This window comes from Melopsittacus undulatus, chromosome 3, assembly GCF_012275295.1.
Source record: "Melopsittacus undulatus isolate bMelUnd1 chromosome 3, bMelUnd1.mat.Z, whole genome shotgun sequence".
Taxonomy (NCBI): Eukaryota; Metazoa; Chordata; class Aves; order Psittaciformes; family Psittaculidae; genus Melopsittacus; species Melopsittacus undulatus.
The window spans coordinates 66,241,566-66,262,458 of NC_047529.1; the positions used below are offsets into that span (position 1 = coordinate 66,241,566).

A 20,893-nucleotide genomic window follows, 5' to 3' on the forward strand; every position below is an offset into this window, starting at 1 on the left:
GAACGTTACTATGGTGACCACTCTTTCAGATAGGATGTCAGAGACTATAATTGCACCTAAAAAATACCATGTGCAGTGTGATAACCTGCATGGAAATAAGATGGAGCCTCACTCAGACCTAGTGTGAATTTTGCTGATTTATGGCTGCACACCACTGAAAATTGGATACTGATGCTTGCGGGAGATTTCTCTCCTCTCTCCTTTTCCATCTGACAAATAGATAGGATTAGCTCTACAGTATAGGAGGAAAGACTTAAGCCCTTTCAACCACCATCTCTCCCCACAATTCTCCTTTTGAATCTATGGCTTTTTCTGTGTTGCACACTAGCAGTTACACCTAACTGGTGCTCTGCTGATGCCCATGTGACTCTACTTGTGTCTACCTTCATGCTAGGGCATGTGAAATAAGGTGTTTTACTGCCCTACTGGCATCTGCTGGACAGTGCTGGGCAGTGATGAGCCCAGAATGCCCTCTCTGCTTTCAGCAAATCTCTGACCAGTGATTAGAATTAAATTACTCTTCAAAATGCTGCTTGCTCACCCTTTGTATTTCATGGGTCTTAATGCTGCAAGCACACATTTGCCTTTTTACAGTGTACCTGCCAGTAATGTTAAAGTCTGTATGGCTAGGTGCACAGCTTAATTGGCCCCCCTGTCCATACACTGCTTATGTCTGTACTAAGGTAGTTTGACCTTTTGGCTACCACAGTCTGTTTTCCTGCCTTTCTGCTTTAAGCCAAGTTGTCATTGACATAAAAAGTAGTAACCTCCTAAAGCTTATTAGCTTGGATTCTGCATCAGTAAGGAAAAGAGAATAGTTGCAAGGAGTGGGGAAACTGTAACATGGATTCAAGGTCAAGAGGCAAGGGCTGAATGAGCAGTTAGAGGGTATCGTGCTTTCCTGGCCCAATTCCTCTACCCCAGCTACTGCTGCTCGGCAACAACAAGGAGCTCCATGCTCAGCCTCCCATGGTTGCCCTTAGGTAGGATGGTATGATCAGCAAAGGGAATCTTGGTTTTGATGACTTTCTATGTCTTTTCTCTATTGATCTTCTCAGAGGGCCTGGGCTCAAGGCCATGACAGTACAAGAGACCTACAAGAATGTGTGCCAGTGTATCAAACTGTGTCAGGCAGGAGACTGGATGTCAGGGAAAGGTCTACTGTTAGAAAATATCCCTTATGACAGAACCTATCTGATGAAGTCTTGCACATTCCTGAAATTTTAATAGGATCCTTTAAGTTGCTAAATAACTTCAGCTCTCCCCGCTATCTGTAGAAGTCAACAGTACTCAGCTCTCTTGAGTTCAGATTAAAAACTTGAATATTGGGACCTGTTGTGTCCTAGTGGTATTTCTTAAGGCTGCAGCTGCTATTTTAAAGGTGAAATTAGAAAATAAGATTAAATAAGTAATAATGGCCCCAGTTGTACAGAATGCTTAAGTATGAGTTTTTAAGCATGCAGCTATGAAATACGACATCTGAATATTCCTATGTACTGCAGCTATGCAGTATAATTGTTTATAATGCTAAAACTTCGAGTTAAAGTAGCATTTGATGGTATATTGCACTTCAGTTTATTGATTTGACATTATTCCCTGTTGTATTTTTACTTGTCTTTTGCTAGGTTATAAGAGGGCTGTAATGCAATAAATAAATGGAACATAGGCAAATAGTTAAAGATGAGTTGAGTTAGCAGTCCTTTAAGTCAACTTCATCATGTCCCCCCTGTATTAAATATGTGCCTTTTGACTGTGCTGAGAGTCTTTCAGAAGCCAGAGTTACTCCAGGGGGCAAATTCTTAAACTGGATTTTCCAATTGACTTTTAATGATATTCATGAATGAATGTGATATCAAGGAGCTATAAGGAACATTTCCAAATATAGAAACAACTAGAACAGACCCTAATACAGGCACTGAGCACTTTGAAAAATTGAATATCAAAAGCAGATAAAGAATAGAAGAAATCAGACTTTGTATAGCATAGAGCACAAACATTGATATGGAGCTGATTGATAGGATGATGAGCCAGGAGCATCTGTCCTTTCAAAAACCATGTTTATTAATAAATAGTGACCACATTAATTTGCTGCTTTTTATCTAACTGTATAAATAAGGCTGGAAAATGCCAGCCAAATCTACTACATGCAGGAGAGTCAAACACGGAGTTGTTTGGCATAAAAGTGAGGTTCCACAGCTGGTTCCTTACGTGAGAAAACTGTGACACAGAAAGTGACTGAAGTTATGAATTAGTGCCTTATTCTTCATGTTTACTTCTGTTTCCCTGACTTCTTGCTTTTCTTCGGGGAAGGGCTTTCCCTTTTGATTTTGCTCCGTTCTTCTAAGTGACAGAAACACACAACAGAAAACCATCTGGAAACCAGACTCAGTGCCAGGCCAGCCCTTTTCAGAATAAAATAGCTGATTTTTGATACCTGATTTGGAGTACCACATGCTCTGCTCTACACGTCTCACAGCCAAACTAGAAATCTGTCACCATGCCAAAAGATGGAAACTCTTAGAATACAAAGTCCTGCTGGATCAGTTGATCAGTTCCTCATCTTTTCCACACCTGTCAGGGTGAGCTGTTCAGCTGGAAGTCTCTTGTGACCATCTTTATCCTATTTTGTGCATTGCCTGCAACAAGCTAAACATTTTTACTTAGCAAGGAAGGTGTAATGACATACTAGACTGTACTCCTTAAACCATGTACAGAAGACTATCCAGTTTTGCTCCTGCCTTACCAAAAGTTTGTCAGGGAAGGAATATTACCCTGTGAGGAGAGGCTGAGGGACTGGGGCGTGTTCAGGTTGGAGAAGACTTTGGGAGGACCTAAGAGCAGCTTTCCCATATAAGGTGTACCTGAGAAGATGGAGTCAGGCTCCTTATAGAGTTGCACATCAGAAGAATGAGAGACTATGGTCATGGACTAGAACAGAGCAGATGTGGACTTGAGGTAAGGAAAAGCCTTTTCTTTGTGAGAGCAGTCAAGCCCTGGCACAGATTGCCCAGAGGGGTTGTGGAGTCTCTGTCCTTGGAGATATTCAGAAGCTGACTGGACAAATCCCTGAGTAGTGTGGTCTGAATCAGTTATTGATTTGGGCAGGAGGTTGGAGCAGATGACCTCCTGAGGTCACTCACAGCCTGAATTATTCTACGATTTCATGTCAGAGTTTTCTGCCTTGCTTTATCCTCTACTTCTGGCTCTGTACCAGACACCTCCTCCTGGCTACATAGCTTGTCCCACTCTCAGAGGCCTACAAATAATGCAGGATATCACCACTGTTCTCCACCTAGTGAGCCCTGACAGGATGAAAAGTGTGCTGGTATTGGGATATTGACAACCTCCTGTTTTGTCAAAACCCTACCTTGTTTAGTAGCTGCTTAGCCAGGACTTGTAGACAGCTGTTCCATCAGGAAAATATTTGCTTTTTTTTCATGCCACCATCCATTTTATTTAGGATGATGTTCTGTTGTCTTTAACACTGCTGCTTCTCTGGAAGCTAGTATTTAATTTCTCAAAATGATGGCTGGCAAGAAGCCACAGCAATAATTAGCAGGAAGGCAGAACTGCATTCCAACAAACACTTTGCTGAGGTAGTTTAGTATAACAAAAATGAAGTTTTCTTTCTGCTTCAGCAAATGAAGAAATAATACTTAGTGTTCAAGCCTCAAATAAGTTCAAAGAACTTGTATTCAGGGTCCAAAATAAAGTGGAGCAATTTCTGGGAGCAGGAGCAAGAAGTGAGCCAAAGACAGCGGATACATGTTAATTTAGGCAGAAAGACAGACGGAATTAAAAAAAAAAGAAAGAAATAAGCCCCATACAGCAAACCAGTACTGATTGACTGGCAAGAGACTGACTTCCTGCATCAGGAAAGTATAAATCATTTTTCACACCCAGTCATCACCTTGGCTCATTCTGTACCTGAGTTCAAACCTGTGCCAGCCTATCCCTGTGGCCTTGTAACTCTGCTTGGTGAGGAAGATTGTTCTAATCAATGCAAGAAGTGTAAGTTACTGATTTCCGCCTGACTGCCTCATCCATTTACTCCCATCTGAACAGAATAGCAAACTTTTCACTGTTAAAGGAGTGATGATCCTTTTTTTAGGAGGCAGACATTTTACAATATCCCTAGATTTGTGCTTGACGTTCTTGAGCAAGCATCAGCTGGTTGTGGCCTCTGAGAAACCACCAGAATCTGCTTCCCTCAAGACCTTGCCTCGTGTCTCATGCACCCCATCTGTTCATAAAGTATTCAGCAAAGTTGAGTAGGATTCCTTTGATTTAATTAGATTTTTTAGTTGTCCCAGAAGCAGTGACACTAATTCACTTTCATATGCAGAACGCTTTTTTTAGAAGTCTACACAGAATAAAGTTGAACTAGTTTGTACTCTTCCTAATTATGTTACTTGTTCCCTTCCCCTCCTCAGATGATTTTGAGAAAAACTCACAGTAACAGAGTCAGAATCTATACAGAATGGGCAGACACAAAGACGTCATCCAAAATGGCCCCATGAATAGCCTGAAATAATGACTTACTAGTAAATGTGAAACAAAATTAGGCAAACTGCAGACTTTTCTTTTTTTCTAAATTAAAGGGATTAAAATTACAGGTTTCTAATCCAGATCAGTGTCAATTGTCTAAAATATGATAAAGTATACAACAAAGACACTTCTTTCTGGGCCAATGTTAAATGTTTGGGTTTGTGTTTTTTCCCAAAAATGTTACTTTTCAAGTTTAAATTTACGAGGTTGGCTGACAGTAAGGAGAGCAGAGTCTCCCCCAAAAAACAGGGTCTCAGAATGACAGCAAGGAAGGATCATCAGTTTGTCTATCAAAAGCAACATTCATGTTGCCTTGACAACTGGGCAACACTGGTAGCAGTTGCTGAGTTCACCAATCATAGAATCATAGAATAGTTAGGGTTGGAAATTCAGTTAATTACTTGGGATGTGTCTGAGCAAGGATGGCTTTCTATTTGGTGAGAGCAACAAAACAGGAGGCCTTTTCTGACATATGATGTAGTAGGTGTTTGCGTCAGTTCAGACTTGACTATGTGATGATCAGCTCTTGACCTCAGTGCTGCCTGTGAGTGTTCAGGGATTGAGGTGGTAGTAGGAGACACACAGGTGGTAGAAACGATAAACAGAAACTGTGTTCTCAGAGTTTCCAAAATAATTGCATAGTTATCTTTATTTTGGATATGTTAGCAGTCTGTTTTTCTCAGGTACTGTATGCCTAACAGCTTATACCGACCTCCTTTATTTGTGATTCTAACTCCAGTGTTCCTGACAAACTAATGTATGCAGTGCATTTATATGTCACCAAGGGCTGGCAAGAAGCATAATTTTTTTTCCTGAGTAGTTGTATTAAAACTGTCTAAAAACTCCAGAGTAAATTATCACTGTTTGAGTTTGGTGTATGCAATTCATATATATAATTGAAAGCTGACCCTTCAACTTTCTTTTAATCCTGTTCTTCCTTTGTAGGTGTGGTAAATCCTCACTGGCAGGGACAAGTTCTAATAATCATTCCCCTAGGGAGACAGGGAAAGTCAAACTTTTCAGTGGCAGTGAGTCAACATAGCATGTAGCAATAGAGGCAATTACAAGTGTCCTATCATCAGATTAGCAGATCTGGGTGGTAACTTATCTCACTTACTTTCAGTTGCAAGAAACATGTAAATGTCCTAAGATGTTGTCGTGGTTTAAACCAAGTCCCCCAACTCCCGGAGAGTTAGGAAGGAGAATCCAAAGAATGTAGCCCCCACGGATTGAGATAAGAACGGTTTAATTGCTAAGGCATAACACAAAACCCCTACTGCCATTTACTACTACAAATAATAATGATACAGCAAACAGCAAGTGAAAAGAATACAACACCCCACCAGCCACCGACCCATAACTCACTCCACCCTGCCTGGCCGAGCACCATGTGCTCCCTCCTCCATTTTCCTCTCCAGCTCCATCCCTCCAGCTCTCTCTCTTTCCCAGTATGCATCCTGGGCATCACGTGCTATGGTATGGAATACCTCATTGCCTAGCCTGGGTCAGGTGTCCTGTCTCTCCTTCCTCCCGGACTCCCCTCCTCCACCTGGCTGGAAAAAAACCTTGAACAAAAACACCCTCAAAACATGCTCAAATCACAACAGATGTTTTCCAACTGTTGTCTCCAAGAGAACAGCATCTTAATGGGGTCCTCTTTAGTGCTTTCTTTATCACTGTTTTGCTAATGTAATATTAGCAATGCAATGAATATATTATTTCAGAGAAATATTTTGCAGTTCTTTGCAGCATAGTTGATGTTTTTAGTGTCAAGTCTTAAATAAATATACAGTGTTTTGGTTTAATTTTGTGTTAGTTTTACTCATGTTTGGTTTAACCCCTCTCTAACAGCTAAGTGCCATGGACACTTTTTATCTGGGCAGTTAGGAGGTAATTAGAGAAGAGCATAGGTAAGAATTAATGGTTTGTGGGGACAAAATGAACAGTCATGATACTCTGCAGGAAATGTGGAAGCTGTGAATGTTGGACTGATTTCAAGGCCTTTTTCTTCTTGTATAAGGAATAGTCACTTGCATAAATAACAGAAGCAGTCTTTAGGTTTCAAGCATAATAATTTTCCTCTGTGTTTCAAGTGGTGGCCTGACTAATGCCAGTCCTGACCCCCAGCTTCTGTGACATACTTTTTTTCCCTCTCAAAGGAAGTACTATGTTAGAGCTTAAAGTGTAAAGGCTAACACAAAAAAAGAGCAGAGTTTTAGTTACAGTACTTCTTCACAGTGGAAAGTGCTGTTGCGCAACTTAATCTCTTCTCCAGGGGTTAAAATATTCACATTGGAGACAGCAGCTAAAGGCAGTTTTTTTCTCAGATCACTAGGTATATGCTTCTGGTCATGTTTTTAAAAGGAGGAATGAACCCTGTCCGGTGATTTGAAGGAGTTGCTTCAGAAGTAATGATTTTTTCATCAGCTGAAGTGAGTGATAAGTAGATGCAGGTGCTCCCTGGGAAGCCAGAGCAAATCTGTGAAGGGTAGGATCCCTAGGCATGCCCTCCTCTCAAGTTAGTTTCTTAGTTCCAGCCGGTTCTTCTTTCTTGTGTGAAATTGGTAAGTGGAAGCAGTTTCCTGAAGCATCCAACTTGGTAGAGGAAACTTTGGCATCTAGCTCTGCAGTTTGGCTTTTTTCTGATTTGCAGGCCTGCAAATTGCCCTAAGCAAAGGTGTCATGGCACGTCTTCTTCACTGAAGAATGAACATAAATCCATACCCAGATGTTATGAAGAATTGTGGTTTGTGGTACAAGGGGAGGCAAGGTAAGGTCCAGGAACTAGTAGTGGGCTATCATCATGACAATCCACACAAAGCTTGATTTTGCCAATGGCTGCTTGCAGTAGGCTTGACTCCATCTTTATTCACTTTAGAGAAAAGTGGGTTTTATCAGCTATAGTATGTCCCTGAACAATTCCATATCCAGTGAAGTTTAGAGAAGTTTCTTTTCCTCCATATTCATTTCACCTTAATGGCTATAGCAACAGCATTTAGACAAAAACAGAATCTGGATGACATATGTCCTCAGACATCAATGTACACGTGGGAGTATCCCATATAATTACGTGCAAATTACAATGTGAATTATGTCCACAATACCCATAACCTGAAATGCTTTTATATGCATCTTGTAAATTTAAGAGCATTCTAGACAACTGAGCTTCTAAAAGCATTAAACTGAAGTTGAGAAGACTTTTTTCATCTGTTAAAAAATGAATAAACAAAACTCTTTAGACAAAGTGAGCAAGTAAAAGTCTTAGCAGTAGTATTTAGTAAATAAATTTCTTGAAATGAGAAATGCAAAAATGGTTTCTTGATAAACGATGACATGCTAGAATAAACTTTACACAACCCAAACATTATGTTGTTTGAGAGGTTCAGAATACTCTCAGTGCTCCAAGACCAATAAAGTTTATCTTGAGTTTACAGCAAATAATCTGTCCTTACATATGTAATGGGTAAACTTTCCTTAAAGCGTCCTGCTGCATATTTGGAAGCTCTTAGATCATTAGTTTATCTGCACCAAGCCACTTGCCAAACTTATAAATATGAAAGTCTGTTTGCTGAGTCATAGTTTTGGAAGCTGCAGTAGCAGTTCAGAAAAATCTATTCTTTAGCTGGTAGAAATCCTGGAGAGCTGCAAAGATATATAATATATATGCTTTTGAACTTTAAAATACAAAAAGGAGAACTTGTGACAGATCTTTTGTATGTCCATGTTGTTTTCTTCCTGTCTCAGCAGTTAGGTAACTATAAAGCAGCGAAAGTCAATATATAAAATGTCAGGGTTGAAAGGGGGTGTGTGCAAAGAAAGCATTTTAGGCTAAGAATGTGGTTCAGAGCACTCACTGTACAAACAGTTTGTCCAGTAAGATCAGCGGAAGCAAAGGCATGGTTTTTGGTCTTTGGTAAGCAACAGATTTGGAACAAGAGAGTGTTTTAACTTGACATAACATACACAATTTTATGCTTCCCTGCTGATACTAGGCATGATTTATTGAATAGAGGGGGAATAGAATGACAGGAAATGGGCTGGAAAGTGGCTAATGGGACTCTAGCCATTGAATTACCCCAGCTGGGTTGTGTGTGCGCATCAGCATTGTGGCAATCTGCTACTGCAGCACAGGTAGGTGTAACCCTGGCAACATTATTTTTATCCCCCTTTATTCTCTTCAGAACCTGCTCTTTAATTAGAAACCCATTCTTGCTTTGCCTTGCCAACTATACTTGTAGAATAAATGAGGCATATCTTGTAACCAATGGCCAAGGACAGTTATGTTGTTGAAGTTTCTTCTAGATGGTGTTAATTAAGCAAAACCAATAAAATAGGCATAATTGACAAGCACAAGAAGAAAACTAATTTTACAGAGTGATAAAAGCTCCAGGGAAGATTGCAGTTTTTCCTGTGCATTTATGCTATTATATCAGCTACTGTTGCAGAAATGTTGAGATGGAGGTTGAGAAGTGGTACAATTTATTTTGCAATATTCTGAAATTCAGTAATCTCTCCATGACAAACTGCTATCTACTTCAAAATGCTAATCTTTATATTATTATTATTATTGTTATAACTGTATGGAGCAACATTTTTATAACTAGTACCTATGGAACCGATAGGGGTTCTATGAACCCTTCACAATGTTTGCACTGGGTTTCATAAGTATTACTACTTAATATGAAAGTGCAGAGGGAACAATGTTCATCCAAGAGAGAATATGGGGAAGAAAATGTTATACTTGGCAAGTGCTGAATTGTTTAATAGATCAGAGTAGGCTTTAATGTAGGTTCATACTATGCCCAAATAAATACGTTAAGTGATTTGAAGGGTAACTTAACCATTTAAAAAAATTGGTTCATTTTTTTCCTTTCTTTTTATGTCTAGGTTAAACATTTGAGTATGACACCATGCAAAAAGGAATATTTATCTAGGCCAATTAATTTCTATTTCTCCTACCTGACTTTATGATCCCACTGACATCCACTGAAATGTCCCATGTGAAAGGTTTGTGGTAGGACCCCTATCTCAGTTGCCCCAGTGTACATCTGGGGGAACCTAACTCCTATGGGATTGCTCTAGATTTATAGGAGTTGAGTTTTACGCAGCTTAAGGTCCTCTACACTGGAGGAAACCTATGCAGTGGTAAATAAAACCCCACCTTCCCCCTAGTCTCCACCCTTGAAAAATGTCAGGTGGAGACTATCTTGACTTTCTACAAAACGTTGAGTCATTTCCTCAACTGAGAAGTTAATCTTTCTTCAGTGTTCTTTTCCCTTTTTACCCCTGCTGACGTACTTGGCACATAAGGAGCTTTTTTTGTTTGTATGGCTTCAAATTGTTTGAGCCTTTCAGATTTTTGAAAGCAGGGAGGCTTTTCCACTGGCTGTTTGCTTCTCTAGTAACTGTGCGATGGCAGGTTATTTTTGAGGAGACAGTGGAAGCCAGAGCTGCTGGTACCTTCCTGTATGTTCCTCCCTGTGATTGTCTACAGATCAAGTGGTGGCTTTCTTCTGTAGCTCACACCCAGCCCCTCTTCAAGAAAAGCCATGCTGTGGGACTGAAGTCATACCTGAACCATGAATCTTCAGGTACTTAAGCATTTGCGGAGACGGAATTGGGCAGATTGACAAGAAACTATACTAGATGACCTAATTCCCTGCATGTTGGTCAGTGCTCCATGCAAATCAGCTGACAGCTAATGCAAAATTAATCAGTATGGTTATTTCCAGGCAGCTTTCTTGTCTGCTGTGAAGCTCTGTGTGTATAGATGCTGAAATATTAACTCTGTTGTAGACATTTGCTGAAAATGTGGTGTGTATTATTTAACTTATGACAGTGTGGAGGTTCTTATGCAGTTGTTATGTGTTATCACTTTGGATCTCAGACTGCCATTGAAGGGACACGGCTTGCTTTCTTATGGGATGTCCAGACAACAGTTGCACCTTTGGTGTGAATGCAGCACCACTGCCTGTGCAGAGAGATTTGCCCTCATTTACAGGAGGATGGAGAATTCATTTATTACATAGTTGTTAAGAACTTATTTTCGTACCAGAAATGCCCTGAACAGAAAGGCTGAAGTCCAGAAGTCTGCTTGTAAGGCATATGCTCCTGAATGTGAATTTGTACTCTGTTTATTTAAGTGTATTCAAGTTTTGCTTCCCCTTTGGCAACAGTTTAGCTTTCCTTTGGCTTTAGCCAAAGTTCTGCTTTAGCCAGCTGAAAGACGGCCACTGAGATCACATCTAGTTGTTCCTGGGTGTCTCTGGTGTTCATCAGCCCCTTTTTGCTGTCTTGTAAGTAGCTTTTCTCTTATGCTCTCCTTTGATGTATTGTACCAGTTGTGTTCTCTACCACTTTTAGGCTGTTTTTAAAATGTTTTAACAGGTTCCATAGGCATCTATGATTACTGATGAGCTTTAGTTAGAGCTGTGCTTGTCTGTATACTGCTTTTGACAAACCAAGCAAACAGGGAAGTTCCCCTTTATTTAAATGTTTGAGCCTTACCAGTGTTCTCCTGCTCACTGGGCTTTTACACACTCTGAAAGTAATTTTTTGTCTTTCTAGGCTCTGCTTTGAAACACTAGAACAAACATCTTGTTTGGTATAATAAATGTGGTTAGATTAAAAAACAAAAAGGCTCTAGATTATATGTTCTAATTTTGTTCTCTGGCTGTGACAGTCGGTGGTTAGGGAGTTCCCTGCTGAAAAGTACAGAAATTGGTTCCATTTCTCTGTGGTTGCATCTCTTCCTTCTTCAAAAAGGAAGAGGGATTAATCATCAGGTGAAACCATTCATGTGGCCTCTCAAATGCAGATTGTCAAGTCAGTCCTCTAGAAACATCCATATATAAGCCAGGTTTCCGGAGCTCCCTGTGACCAGGAGTTTGAGATGGAGCACTGGACATGAACAGCTGTGAACTGAGCCCAAAGACTTGCTCGTGCTTGGACCAGGCCTTCACACAGTCCTCACAAATTTGAGGCATTCTTCACAGTTTAGGGAGGAGTGCTAAAATTTCCAAGGCAGAAACAAATCTTGATTTTTCTTGATTTTCTACGTGACAGAATTAATCAGCAGGGCTTTTGTGGAGGGTTATCTGCAGAGATTTGTTTTCTGTCAACTCTCTCCTAAACCTCTGTTTCACTAAACAAATCTGTAGTGGTTTTGTTGACGTTCTCAGGAAAAGATTGTGACTCATAGTTTCAAAATTAATATATCATACAGGTCTGTTTGGTGAAAGGTTATGTCTTTTCATCTGTAATCAAGAAAATTCAGAATTATTTCTGCATTTTTTTTTTACAAAACCACAAGATATAAATAAAAACAACCTTTCAGCTGCTTATTTTAAAGCGAAAGTGAACCATAAAAATGTAACAGAGAATACCAGAGAAAAATGTTTCCCCTGGTGCCTGTAGTCTTTTGAAGCTCTTCAAGAACAAGAGGTCATCTACAGAAAGAGTCCCCTGAAATCACGCCATCTGCAGTTCTCCAACCAGTTTCATGCAAGACTCTGGGGGGAGGTGTAGGCTGTACTCATCTCCAGTGTTGAGTGGAATTTAGGAAAAGAGAATCTACCATCTCTAAGGGTATGGAAAGTATGGCAAGCATTCTTCTTATTTTTGACTTTTTGAAGATACAGCTCTTAGTGCAGAAGTAAATGCCAGTACATAAAACAAAGAGTAAATGTTTCGAGTGCTACAACATCTGCATAATCTCCCAAAGATCTGCACTTGTCTATCAGTATAATTTTCCAGGCTTTTGTTTTCAAAAAGCTCAAGTCCATACCTCCACCAATGAAATTCCATGGAGTTTTCATTAAGCAGTGCAATTAGTTCTGTGTATTTCTGGGAAAGGTGCATCTCTGTAGAATGTATCCTCCAAAATGGTCTCTGTGTTGGTTTCAATCTGTCTAGAAATGGAAGGTGTCAGGTTGCAAGAAAATTCACTCAGTGATAATGTCTGTCTATTTTTCTCCTTCTCTCCTTTTCTGTGCTTTTAATAAGATAAAATGGAGGGGGAGAATCCACTTCTGAGAAATTTGCACAGGAAGAAAAAAAATACGAGAGATTAATTTACACTGCTGGTGTCAGGCTGTAAGATGATTATGCTGGCAAAGCTAAAAAAGGAACGCTCATAGCTCGTGGACATTTTGGAAGAGGTCATTAGCTTAGCAGATAGGAAAAACTGGGTTTTGAGCATTCAGCAGTTCCTGAATTCACACAGTGTTTTACAGAAGTATGTGTACCCAGTGGCCAGATGTTGTGGAAGCTGCAAAATTCTAAGAGAAACTTGTGAGGGTGGTGTTTCTAATTAAACATAAAATCTGAAGGCTGCAAATGTCATCACTGAACAATAACATTTAACCAACTGGAAACAGGTTCTTTTGGGAGCCTTGTTCCTCTGCATCAGAGTGCCTTCAGCAAGAGAGTGAAATGGCAGATGTGATAAACTCCCCCTCTCTGAGCTGCATTGCTCATTCTTCTGTCTTTCTGTGGGCAGGTTCATGTGTGGTGCTGCCTGGGGAAAGAGCCTCTGTGAGGACAATGTAGGCTCTTGCTGTGTTCCTCCTGTGGGGCAGGGTGGAAGAGGCTGGTTAGGGAGGAGGGCACTGGCACTTCCTGTGTTGAGTGAGAGTGTCCTGGGTGTGTGTGTAGATTTGGTGTGTAGAAAGGCAGAGAAAGAGAAGGGAAGGTGTTTGCTGCCATAAGAGGGGGGACAATACTGATGCTGCATCTTGCAAGGGAAGAGAGGGAGGAGTTGAGGTGGAGGATGCCCCATATGCAAAGGCAGCAGTTGGCAGGCTCTCTCTTGACTGGGCCTTTTAAAAAACTCCTGTTAAAACTGATGTGATTCAGGAATATCATAGTTCCAACAGACCCCTGCACCATGGAAGTGCAGATTCTTTTGCAATGGAAAACAGTTTTCAGTAGGAACATCCTATCCAATTCTGCTCCAAAGGAAAGCAACATAAAAAAAGTACTCAGACAGATCTTACTTTTTGCTTTGGCTCTGATCTGTCATGTTGTTGTGGTTTAAGCATGAGGTTTTGACACATGTCAAAGTTAATTCTACCTCTCACTCAAAATATAGCAGACTAAATGATATATTTAAAATAATAAAGACAAGGAAAAAGAAAGCTGGTTGTTAAAACTTTTAAAACAAAAAGATTCAGTATGTGGACCTCTCAACCAATGTTGTTTGTATGACAAATAGGAACAAGGCTTGATAGCTTTCTTATATTTTGGTTTCCATCCCTCCACTTTTCCTTAAATGTCAATGGTCCATGTAGATTAAGAAAGTTACATTAAAGTCCTATGCCTAGTGCCATTCCAGCTAAAATAGCTTGAGGGTCCAGCTGTACTTCACTCAAGTAATTTATAAAATGCACACTTTGCCTTTCTACTCTTTCATCTTTTAAATGGTCCTATATGTGCTGTGTTTTTTCACAGCCTGATTATCATTTGGGATGTAAGTACAGTCTTACTTGGTCCTTATTTGAAACACTTGATCCAGGTGTTATGATAGCAGGGCATGTTTTCTGAAAGATAATTTACCAAAATGGACAAGACTCTTTTAAAACCATCTGCCTTAATTAGAGATCATTTACATTGAATTAATTTAAAATACATTAATTCAACTGTGTGGAAATTACCTGACTGCCAGCCCAGTACATGCCTTAGAAAAGACTGTTTTCTGTTTGTTCTTGAATAACAGATAGGCTATCATATTTGGAGGTGGGGTTTTGCATTTAGGGATTACTTTTTTGAGAGACAGTAATTTACCTTAATTGCCAGATAAGCTCAGGGAGACAATAAATTAATTTCCTTTGTACAATTCGCTAGAATTTTGATGGAAATATATCTGTTTTACTGAACTAGTCTGTAACCATGAAGCTTTACAATAGAAAGGTTGTTTTAATGTCCTAGGCTAAGGGTATTGGAGGGTAATAGAAATGATTCATACTTTCATAAAATAGAAGTATATTGAAAGGCTCAAGAAATTAAACTAAATGAATCCCAGGTGTAATTCTGCTGACTTCTTTAAGCTTATAACTAGCATGAATTTCACCTATTAGGCCTATTCTCATAGGAAAAAGAGACACTCTGAAACAGCAGGAAAGTCAGGGGGGTTTATAAATCACTGTGATCAATGGAATCCTTTCAGCAGAGATGCAGAGGAAACAAATGGAGTCATCTAAAAATGGAAGGGTGTGAGCAAGTGTAGTACTGCAGATAAACCTTTCACCTGAAGCACAAAATTAATCCAAAGTAAGTTGCAAGGAAAAAGTTATGAATGTGTACTGTGGCTAATCATATAGCCTATTTATTTGCATCATTAGACCTCAGGAGACTAGGTTTGGGGTTATTTTTTTCTTTTTCATTTATTTGAAATTATAGTTCATTGGTTCTGTTCAGTAGAGCAGGGTGTAGCTAGCTTATTGCCAGAAAATGTAAGAACAAGATGCTCTCAAATATTTTTGATCCCATATCCTCTATTCTTTGGAAAAAAAATTATACGGTGTCATCGTGTTCCCCCCCCCCCACCCCCAGTCTCAAAATGTTGTGGTGGCGAAGTGAATCTGTGATTTGTCTTGTTCCGATTGTGCCTGTGCATGCACTGAATACCGTGGTCAGACCATTGAGGTGCAAAGACTTTCTGGTGCAAAAATAGACAAAAACCAGGGAATGTATCAGAGACAACTGATGACAACTGTTATCTCCAAATATGAGTGGGACAAATCTGACCCAGTGAACTGCTCCTGTACACTAAAGAGCACTTTCCTAGTGCTGTCTCCTGTCAGTGTTATCAAATTTCAATGGGAACAACAGAAGCCTTGCAATTAAATAAAGTATATGCATAACTGCAAGATCAAAATGTAAAACTATATAGGATATGTTTCAGTGAATTTTAATTGATTTAATTTATTTTTCTTTTTTACTTGTAAGTTGAAGTCTATTGCAAAGATAATTGTGAAGTCCTGTGAATCAAGTTTATTATTTAACTTAAATTATAAGCCTAAAGGAAGATGCATTTCTGAAATCTCAGTCTATTTTCTTGCTGAGTCACTGTGAAATGGGGCAGTTTTTTCTACCTGTAATTTCATTAAAATAAATAAACAGAACTACTACAACGATTGAACAGGTATGCTCTAGAGCATATGACTTGGGTGGAATTGTATTAGACTAAACATGATGTATGTTAAAGAATGAAATTAAAATGAAAAATTAATAGCAAAGAAATACTATATCTGAAACAAAAATATATTGAAAGCATAAATAAAATATAAATGGAACAGACAGAGAAGGGTACTGAGGGTCCAAATTTACAATGCAATTTTAAAGTGCAGGAAAGTCATATAACTTCTCAAAATGTAGCTGTATATCCTATTGACTTGTCATCTTTGTGAATGTATAAGTTGCCAACAAGTCAAGCACAGCAGCAGAAAACTTCAGTAACTTGTTAAAGGGTGCTTCAGTGCACCAGGGTGACTTGCAGTCGGTGGTTAACTCCATTTTGTTTGTGTAAGCCTTCACTTGCCAAATGGCTGTTTTCTGCCTGGGCTTTACTAAAAGTCATCAGATTACTGTAAAAAGCACAGTGATCCCTGGAGGTTCATCTTCCCTTGAGGGCATACTGAACAATGATTTTGTAGAACTTTACAGCACCTGCGGTAGCCTAAGGACATGGTCAATAAAAAATTTTTGGGGAGAGAAAGTATCTTTTATTAGTTAGAAAAATGTAATTGGAAATGCTTTTGGGTAGACCAGCTCTCCTTCAAGCTAAATGGCTTTATACAATTATCCCATAATAGTTCATTTATATTTGCAAAATCAAAGACTTTTTATTACCTTTGAACTGAGTTAATAAAATAATATTTATTAAGAGTTTATAAAAATATATTTTATTAACTAACTAAACATTTATTGAGCTGAGCAAACACAATTTTCTTTCCAACATCCTATCCAGTGAAGAATTCCAAATGAAGTATTTTGGACTGGATTTCCAGAAGCATTTGTAGATGAGCCAGAAGAATAGTTCAGGAAACACAGATAATTTGAGAAGTAGAAGAAGCATCTGAAGTGAGAGACAGAATAAATAATTATGGGATGAAATAGTTATGCAGAGCTTCATGATGAAAGCAAAGAACACTGGGACCCACAAGAACCAGGTCTGAGTGAAGTGTTGGGGTCATGTCTACAGGGTATCTTAGCAGCTCTCAGTCTGGTATTTGCTCTTTGTGGATGCTCACATTGACACTATACACTAGTGAAATAGCTGAAGCTGTCAACTTTGTACCTTTCTGGCTGGTGCCTGAGAAAGCTAGTCAAAGAGTAAACATTTGGCATGTTAGATTTACAAACTCATTCATGACAAAGACACGCAGGCTTTGTGTCTTTGTTGCAGCTTGCTGTTCTAAAGAAAATAACATTAGCTTTTAGTAGTACATCAGGACTTTGCTCAATAAAGAATTGGGGGTTAATCAGACTTTGCTTCAAGTGACAGACCTCTATGAGAAAGTAGCAATTAATTACTAAGTTGCACATCAACGTTTGTTGCTTTGGTTTAGTTTGTGTTGGTGGTTTCGGTTTTGGTTTGGTTTGTTGTTTTATTTTATTTGCCAGAGCTGGCAGACAGAGAACCAAATCTTTGCTGCTTCTAGTAAAGAATACATTACTGACATACACATGTGCGAGTTTACATAGCTGTTGACTTGTCTCTGTTGCAGGAAGCATTCATGGAATGTTGGGGCAGCAGGTGTCAAAGTAGAGGGGAAATGTCCTTTGATTCTTCCCTAAGAATTCCCAGTTTAAAGGCTGAGAAACAAGGAGATCAGAGAGGCTGGAGGATACGCATTTCCTTGTGTGCCTTTGGCAATGTGAAAAATCATAAATACAAGTTAACTGCAATGTTGTAGTTGCAGGGCCTCTGCAAAAATAGGCTTAAAATTGTTTCTAAGTAATTCCTAAATTACTCCCCAGGTATGCCCTCTTGGGTGGGCAAACTTCTCTTGGATGTCAGGCCAGATGCAAAGCGTAAGAAAGGATTTGTAAGAGTGCACCTTTGTGGCTGAACTCAGAAAATTGTGTGTGGGTAGGGACAGGCAATATTTATACATTTTGCAATAGAAAATTAGAAGTTTGTGAGGATAAATGGCAAAAATATAAGAGGAAGAATTAGGTTAGTTGGTTTGCTACCATTGAGCTTCATTTTTTATTCCATAGTAGGGGATGCATTTTACTTCTTTTCAGCATAGCTGATGCATTAGACTTTCTTCCCTGTTGAATTGTTTTTCCTGCTAAGTTGACTGAAGCTCATGTCTGTCACTGGTTTTGGTCACTCAGAGACATTTGAAAAGTGATTTGCTTGTCTGTTATTGACTGTCTTCAGCTAATGTCACTGCATTTATTACATGCTGCAGATAACTAACGATTCAGTTGTCAGTATCATGACCCTTCTCCTTTATTTCTTTCACAAGGAAAAATTGTACCATTACTTAGAACTGCTATTAGTTTTGTAATGTATTCTTCTGTGCATCAGAGCACTGTGCACACTCAGTGTCAAACACAGCTTACAGTAAAGCTCTTCTCCTCTGTACAGCTTTGTAGGGGGTGAACTGTACCATGGTATCTGTGCATTCTCCAGAAGTGTAAAAGCAGCATGACTAATAACTTACATGGCTTTTTTTCTCTATCTTTTCCATTAGTTTAATACTGGCTTTATGGAAGTGATCAGAAAATTCAACTGAAAATTTTGAAGTACCAATCTGAGAGAGAAAAAGGTCATTTATATACAGTGTTTTCATGCCGTACATACCTTGTAATGCTGGTGTGACAAGCTGCCTTACAGCAGTCTTTGCAGCTGCAGTATCTGTGCAAGTGCACATATACACTTTTTAGGTACTGTATACAGAAGACAGCAAAAGTTAAGGTGTATATTGCATTTGTAGCTGAAGATAGTGAGATTTGTGATAGTCCTTAATACTTAATAAAATTAATTGTCCATCTTAGCTGTTCCTCATGAAAGCAAATACAACATTTATCTAGAAACTGTACTCACCAAGGGGCAAAATTCATCAGCTCCTGTCTTTATCCTACAGCTTTGGCCAACATTTTTAGATTTTATACCCAAAGTGATGAGCACCTGAACAACATGCACAAGATCTTGGATGTTCATTCAATGCTTCTGGGAGCACCAAGGCAGAAAATAAAGGAATAGTGTAATCTTGGTATCTCAAGCTGACTTGTTTGCGACTAGGAAAGCCATTCTTGCACATTATCAGTAAGGATGTTTCCCCTGGTGCAAGAGTGTGGTGTCGTTCATATCCAGAGCAGAAGAAACACACAAAACATTTGTGTTAAATGTCTGTTCAGCTGTATACTGCAAAGAGAGAAAAGTAAAACCTGTTATACAATATACCAAACTTTCAAATATCATTCCCAAAATATCATGTGTTACATGCGCTGTAACATCCAGACTGGGACAGAAGATGCAGAAGAACTCAGACATCCTTCTGCACTGTAGATTTACTGAGATGAAATATAATTTACTTTCCCTGTATGGGAAAACAACTCATGAATTTGTCAGACAACAGGCACTAGAGAGGCCATCTCTGTTGGTACAGGAAACCCAAATCATCTAACATTAAATGATAAAAGGATACAATTAGAACTTTCATGTAGTTAGAGATATTGCTTCTGTGTATTAAGAAATGTGTGATCTCTTGTTCTAGGCTCCAAACAGAATTGAAACCCCTGTGTTTGATACAGATATGGCAAAGACTGCTTGGTTATTTTTCAGTGTACTTTCCAGTATTAAGCTTAAGAGTGTCTTACAAATGTTATGGATGTAAAAAAAACCCTATGTAACAAATTTTTCTCACAAAAATTGTTGTGCAAGTGCCCAGCTTACTGTTAGTCATCATCATAATCCATGGGCTATCTCCATTAAAATATGTTCGTAGCTTTTTTCCTTTTCTGTGGTCCAGTAATGCTTCAGGATAAAGCATAAGGATTACATAAACATATGTTCCTATTCTGATGTCTTTGGGAAGAGGAGGCAAAGCCACCAGGATTCAGCTGCAGTAGAAGAGGATGTGAAAGTGTGTCAACTGCATAGCAAGGAGATGTGGTTTTCATCTCAGTTGCACAGCAGGAATCACTTCATTCAATAAGTTTTCTGTTCTCTTTACTTAGAAACTACAAGCTTTGGGGGTAAAGGTGCTTGGAGAACCCATTACTTAAAAGTAAATAAAAAACTAAACACAACTGAAAAGACTAAGATTCCTTCTGAATATAGTAATATACTGACATGCATCTTACAGTAAGAGACCATCAAGACACAAAATCAATCAGTCAGGATCTAAAAGTCCTGCTGGGCTATTGTATTTTTCAGGTGTTTCTGAGATGATTTAATGTTTTGTATTTTGTTCCTACTAAGGGGCATTCAACGGGAACAGTGCTGGGGAAGTGTAGCTTTCTCTGATAGTGCAAGAGACTTTGTCAGACCTAAGAGAAGAGCTTTTGAGAGGAGTGCCTGAGTGGCAAGGAATGACGTGTTGGGTCTTTGAATTGTTTGTGTGGAATTGTAATAACACCAGTGTTGGGAATCTTTTGACATTTCCTGAGGAATAATTTGTCCTTCCAAGTAGAACAAAACCAGTATTTTGTCTCCTTGTAAGACAATAAAAAGATCAGAAGAAAAAAGAGCTTTCACAAATACATATGGTGGTGATTTATCTACTTCCTAACAGATAGGGTGAGGAAGAGACAGCACTGACATTTAATGTGGACACTGTCACCTGCTGAGTACCTCAAAGCATTTTTTCCCTTGAGCCTCAACAGAAATCGTTTCAGGATACTTACCGGTTCTTTTCCTTTGTCATTTATTTAAATAAATTCTCACCAGCTTCTGTGACTCATTTTCCCCCAGGGGACTGGCTATGCTGCCGACAAATGAAGATTCAAAGATTAACAAACTGTCTGCTTAGAGAAAATCCCACTGGTAGTTTACCTGCCATTGCTTTCTCTGAGGACACTTACTTCAATATCTGAACCATTCTTCAATCTGAATAGTACTTCAATATTTCAACTGTTTTCTACCCAGTCCCCTTCTGCTTTTAAGTGGCCTGTTTTTTGCTATGGAAAAAAGGGAGCCAGAAAAGTACAGAACCTTCTGCACTGGAAGTCTGTCTCCATTCTTTCAGAGCTCTGTACCATTAAGTCTGGTGAGCAGTGACATGTGAGAAAATGACAAGAGTAACTTGGAATCTGAGAAGCAACTGCAGGCAGGCATTGGCACAATGGAAGTATCTTTACCTTGTATAAGGTTACAGTAAAATGAGTT

At 39.1% G+C, this 20,893-nt stretch overlaps 1 protein-coding gene across 5 annotated transcripts in view; it reads left to right on the plus strand.

Annotated features, from left to right (window-relative positions):
* PKIB (cAMP-dependent protein kinase inhibitor beta) overlaps positions 1-20,893 on the plus strand; it is a 55,891-nt gene that overhangs the window by 26,551 nt on the left and 8,447 nt on the right. The window contains exon 1 of one of the 5 annotated variants that reach the window (XM_031054044.2): positions 7,257-7,318. The exons of 3 other annotated variants lie outside the window; for them this stretch is intronic. The gene's annotated coding sequence lies outside the window, so the exon portion shown is untranslated. Of the gene's footprint in view, positions 1-7,256; positions 7,319-10,757; positions 10,845-20,893 lie in introns of those variants that run through there. One more of the 5 variants, XM_005154718.4, reaches the window with a different exon arrangement.